Source organism: Lethenteron reissneri, chromosome 10 (genome assembly GCF_015708825.2).
Source record: "Lethenteron reissneri isolate LAM-NWPU_2019-01 chromosome 10, ASM1570882v1, whole genome shotgun sequence".
Lineage (NCBI taxonomy): Eukaryota > Metazoa > Chordata > Hyperoartia > Petromyzontiformes > Petromyzontidae > Lethenteron > Lethenteron reissneri.
The window spans coordinates 3,236,668-3,242,794 of record NC_083788.1 but is presented as its reverse complement, the minus strand read 5'-3'; positions in this window follow the sequence as shown (position 1 = coordinate 3,242,794).

The following is a 6,127-nucleotide window of genomic DNA, read 5'->3' as shown; positions in this document are numbered from 1 at the left end:
GTACAGGGGTACAGGGGCACAGGGTACAGGGGTACAGGGTACAGGGCTACAGGGTACAGGGGTACAGGGTACAGGGGTACAGGGTACAGGGGTACAGGGGTACAGGGGCACAGGGTACAGGGGTACAGGGTACAGGGGCACAGGGTACAGGGGCACAGGGTACAGAGTACAGGGGCACAGGGTACAGGGGCACAGGGGCACAGGGTACAGGGGTACAGGGTACAGGGTACAGGGGTACAGGGGTACAGGGCACAGGGTACAGGGCACAGGGTACAGGGGTACAGGGTACAGGGATACAGGGTACAGGGGTACAGGGGCACAGGGTACAGGGGTACAGGGGCACAGGGTGCAGGGGTACAGGGTACAGGGGTACAGGGGCACAGGGGTACAGGGGCACAGGGTACAGGGGTACAGGGTACAGGGGTACAGGGTACAGGGGTACAGGGTACAGGGGCACAGGGGTACAGGAGTACAGGGTACAGGGGTACAGGGTACAGGGGTACAGGGTACGGGGGTACAGGGCCACAGGGCACAGGGGTACAGGGGTACAGGGGTACAGGGCACAGGGGTACAGGGCACAGGGGTACAGGGCACAGGGGTACAGGGGTACAGGGGCACAGGGGTACAGGGGCACAGGGCACAGGGGTACAGGGTACAGGGGTACAGGGGTACAGGGGCACAAGGTACAGGGGTACAGGGGCACAGGGTACAGGGGTACAGGGTACAGGGGTACAGGGGCACAGGGCACATGGGTACAGGGTACAGGGGTACAGGGGTACAGGGGCACAAGGTACAGGGTACAGGGGTACAGGGTACAGGGGTACAGGGTACAGGGTACAGGGGTACAGGGCACAGGGGCACAGGGCACAGGGGCACAGGGGTACAGGGTACAGGGACACAGGGCACAGGGTACAGGGGTACAGGGTACAGGGACACAGGGCACAGGGTACAGGGGTACAGGGGTACAGGGTACAGGGGTACAGGAGCACAGGGGTACATGGGTACAGGGGTAGCCCAGGTAGATGTACATATGAAGGCGCAGGCCCTGCAATGTCTCGCTGACTCCACCGCTGGTGGAAGGGGGTGCCGAACCACGAGAGGGGGGCTCTTTGTAGAGAGCAAGGGGGGGTTAGGGGGGCTCTGTGTAGAGACCAAGTGTTGGGTTAGGGGGGGCTCTGTGTAGAGAACAAGGGGGGGTTAGGGGGGGGGGTGCGGTGAGCGGTGAGTGCGCTGCGCTACGAACCCGGCTATGATCCGAGTTCGATTCCCACTCACGGCCACCACCACGATGATCCGAACCCGTCCGAAGCCTCTCCCCTAGGTCGACTCAGCCTCAAATGAGTACCGAGTGCGGTGTGCAGTCAACATCGCCGCGAGGGAGACAAAGGCGGCCGGGCGTGGTGTCGGCCACCCCACCCCCTCGTGTGCCACAGGTGCTGCTCGCTAACAGCACTTGCCCCGGCAGTCTGTGAAGGCTACACGGGTGGAAATCGTTGTCTTTGCCATTGTGTCAGTGAGACGAAGAGCGGTGGTAGAGTGGTTAGCGTGCTGGGCTGGCGATCCGAGTTCGATTCCCGCTCACGGCCAACACGACAATAATTATCCGTGACGATCGTTATCTGAACGGTTCCTGGGCCTCTCCCCTAGGTCGACTCAGCCTCAAATCAAATACCCGGTGCGAGGGAGACAAAGGCGGCCGGGCGTGGTGCTGGCCACCCACCCCCCTCGTGTGCCACAGTGCCGGCAGCCTTCATAGGTGCTGCTCGCTAACAGCACTTGCCCCAACAGTCTGTTAATACTACACGGGGGGTCTTTGTCTTTGTGTGAAGTCTGTAAATGATCTCCGCACAAATTCCGCAATGGGTTGTCCGCCGGGTCCTCGCGTTTCCCCTCCCAAAGCTAAACCCCCACACACTGTGGAACTGCTATAGGGTCAGACAACATCGTCACTGCTGACAAATGCGCTGCAAGTCGCAAGGTTGGCAGGACCCTCCTGAACACCGAGTCTTGAGACTCAGCGAGGCTTTCCTCTGTTAAGCAAGCGCGACCTCCTGTGTATCGGGCGAGATGTTAACTACCTCGCCTGGCCTACAGGAGGTCGTGAGCTCGATCCCGACCCTGCTGCTGTATATTTGTAGTTTGCGTGTCTCTCTCTCTCTCAAGCGGAATAAATACATCAATTTTGTCGGAGTTTTATTCTTTCAAGGTATTCAATCAATACGGGGTACAATAGTATTAGTATTGTTGCTGGTAACCGTATAACTTGTTACTCTAGTGGTAGTGCCTTACGCCGATAGTGCCTCGTGCACGCACAGCCCCTGAGATATATCGAAGTGGGGAATGACGACGTCGAGTCCACGTTGGGGTTTGACGCTTTGACGGGGGGGGGCGGGGGGGGCACAACGACACAAAGAAGACGACACAGACGCGGTCGCACTAATCCCGGAACAAAGGCAGCAGTTGCAGCCCTGACTTCGCGCGCGCGTGTCTGTGTGTGTCTGTGTGTGTCTGTGTGTGTGTCTGTGTGTCTGTGTGTGTGTCTGTGTGTGTGTGTCTGTGTGCGTGTGTGTGTCTGTGTGTCTGTGTGTCTGTGTGTGTGTCTGTGTGTCTGTGTCTGTGTGTGTGTGACTCAGCCTTAAATGAGTACCTGGTGCGGTGTGTAAACATCGCCACTAGGGAGACAAAGGCGGTCGGGCGTGGTGCTGGCCACCCACCCCCTCGTGTACCGTTCCGGCCTTCATAGGTGCTCGCTAACAGCACTTGCCCCTACAGTCTGTTTAGGCTATACGGGGGATCTTTGTCTTGTCTGTGTGTGTGTGTGTCTGTGTGTGTGCGTGACTGTGTGTGTGTGTCTGTGTGTGTGTCTGTGTGTGTGTGTCTGTCTGTGTGTGTGTGTCTGTGTGTGTGTGTGTGACTGTGTGTGTGTGTCTGTGTGTGTGTGTGTGTCTGTGTGTGTGTCTGTGTCTCTGTGTGTGTGTGTCTGTGTGCGTGTGTGTCTGTGTGTGTGACTGTGTGGGGAGCGGTGGTGTAGCGGTTAGCGCGCTGCGCTATGAACCCGGCGACACGTGTTCGATTCCTGCTCACGGCCAACACCAGTAACGATTATCTGAACCGGTCCCGGCCTCCCCTAGGTCGACTCAGCCTCAAATGAGTACCTGGTACGGTGTGTAAACATTGCTACTTGGGAGACAAAGGCGGTCGGGCGTGGTGCTGGCCACCCACTCCCTCGTGTACCGTTCCGGCCTTAATAGGTGATCGCTAACAGCACTTGCCCCTACAGTCTGTTAAGGCTACATGGGGGGTCTTTGGTCTTTGTGTCGGTGCATGTGTCGGTGCGTGTGTCTGTGCGTGTATGTCTGTGTGTGTGCGTGTGTCGGTCTGTGTGTGTGTCGGTGTGTGTACGTTTGTCTGTGTGTGGAAGAGGAGGCTCGTGAAGGACGCTACTGGGCAGTTGGAGGCAGTCGCCCTCCGGTAACAACGGAGGGCGGAGGAGCGACGCTCACAACAACGAGCGGAGCGCCGGGCGAAATAAAATGCAGCAAGTTGGCACAGCAGGGGCCACATCTGGTGGTGGTGCATCTACCGGTCATCTCAGTTGGCCAACCCATGGCACCTGCTGGGTCTGTCCCGGTGTGTAAACATCAGTACTCAGGAGACAAAGGCGGCCGGGCGTGGTGCCAGCCACCCCCCCCCCCCCTCCGTGTGCCGTTCCAACCTTTACAGGTGCTGCTGCTCGCTAACAGCGCTTGCCCCAACAGTCTGCTGAGGCTATCGGGGGGATCTTTGTCTTTTTGTGCAAATATGTTGAGCGGCAGCGCAGAGGTGTGAGCGCGCCGTGCTTCGAACCCGACGACCCGAGTTCGATTCCAGCTCACGCCCACCAACACCACCGACCATCATATAAACCGGTCCCTGTCCTAGACCTCCCCTAGGTCGACTCAGCCTCAAATGAGTAGCTGGGCTTAATGGGTGATCGCTAACAGCACTCGCCCCACAACTCTGCTAAGTCGATCTTCGTCTTCATTGTAAGCAATGCGCACGAGGGGGGGGGGGGTGGTGGTGTGACCCGCAACACCACGCCCGGCCGCCTTTGTCTCCCCCAAGGCCGACAAAGAAGAGGCGGCCGGGCTTGGCGTGCCGTCATTCTTAATCGGTGCCCGCCAAGAGCACTTGCCCCAAGAGCCCGTGTAGGCTATCGGGGGGACCTTTGTCTGTGTGTGTGTGTGTGCGCGCGCGTGCTTGTGAGTGAGGCGTAATCCCCACGATTAGGATCTGGAAGTGAGAGTTAAGGAGGAGCGATAAGGAGAGGGAAGTGAGAGTTAAGGAGGAGGAGCGATAAGGAGAGGGGGGTGACGCGCACGGACAGAAGGACAGACACCTGCTCGCTCGCGCGGGCCGGGAGAGGAGGCCCCGCTCATTGACAGGGCAGGGTTCGAGTCAGGGGTTAGGGGGAGGGTCAGGGGGTAGGGTCAGGGGGAGGGGTCAGGGGGTAGAGTGAGGGGTTAGGGTCAGGGGTCAGGGGGTAGAGTGAGGGGTCAGGGGGTAGAGTCAGGGGGAGGGGTCAGGGGGAGGGGTCAGGGGTTAGGGTCAGGGGGAGGGGGTAGAGTCACGCGCAACAAATAGTCGCGAAGAAAAAAAATTGTCGCGAAGAAAAAAAATTTGTCGCGAATAAAAAAAATTGCCGCGAAGAAAAAAAATTGTCGCGAAGAAAAAAAATTGCCGCGAAGAAAAAAAATTGTCGCGAAGAAAAAAAATTGTCACGAAAAAAAAAAATTGTCGCGAAGAAAAAAAATTGTCGCGAAGAAAAAAAATTGTCGCGAAGAAAAAAAATTGTCGCGAAGAAAAAAAATTGTCGCGAAGAAAAAAAATTGTCGCGAAGAAAAAAAATTGTCGCGAAGAAAAAAAATTGTCGCGAAGGAAAAAAATTGCCGCGAAGAAAAAAAATTGCCGCGAAGAAAAAAAATTGTGGCGAAGAAAAAAAATTGCCGCGAAGGAAAAAAATTGCCGCGAAGAAAAAAAATTGCCGCGAAGAAAAAAAAATTGCCGCGAAGAAAACAAATTGCCGCGAAGAAAAAAAATTGCCGCGAAGAAAAAAAATTGCGGCGAAGAAAAAAAATTGTCGCGAAGAAAAAAAATTGCCGCGAAGAAAAAAAATTGCGGCGAAGAAAAAAAATTGCCGCGAAGAAAAAAAATTGTCGCAAAGAAAAAAAATTGTCGTGAATAAAAAAAATTGCCGCGCGCAACTAACAAACTGCCATGCGCGACGAGTCGAACTGGCGAACTGTAAATGCTTGTTCCGAACAATACCGAGTGAGAATTGAAGCCCCGTGTTTGATCGACAAAAACCAAAACCACTCTACGCGTTCGCCTATAAACACCGTGGCCTTAAAAAAATTTTTTGTAAATATAAGACGGCAAAACAACGACACCAACAACAACAAAAACAGCAAGACAACACGCAGTCCCTCACTTACATTGCACGTAATAAACGCAACTATACACAGGTAAAACCGACGATAAACTATTTTTTATTTTACCAGGTAAGGCCCACCGAGCAACTGAGCTTTTTTTTATTTTCAGAAGCGACCTGGACACCACAAATGACAGCTCAACGTCACGTGGACATTCATTCATGGCTGCCACATACTCTAAGCGTGTGACGTTGATACTAAATGTGTAGGGGAAAACCTGGAGGGCCGGGGAGAGAAACACACGCGGCCACAAGGAGAGAGACACACATGCACACTCGGAATCTAACACATTCCTGCTGCGGAGGGAGCTGGTAGGAACGTCGGGTTGCTCGGTCAATGGCCTGCAGGGTCAACGGCGGCGTGGTGTATCCCGAAAATATGGCCGACTGTGAGGGCGGGCACAAGCCGGCGTGAGTAGGTTAAACGTTGAGTTTTATAAGGGCACCACGGGGTGACCAGCCCCTCCCCACCCAGCCCCACCCCTCCCACTTAGCCCCACCCCTCCCCACCCTCCCCTCCCCATCCAGCCCCTCCCCACCCAGCCCCTCCCCACCCAGCTCCACCCTCCCCTCCCCACCCAGCCCCTCTCCACCCTCCCCTCTCCACCCAGCCCCACCCCTCCCATTTTTGGATGCACGACGGACGGACGGACACAT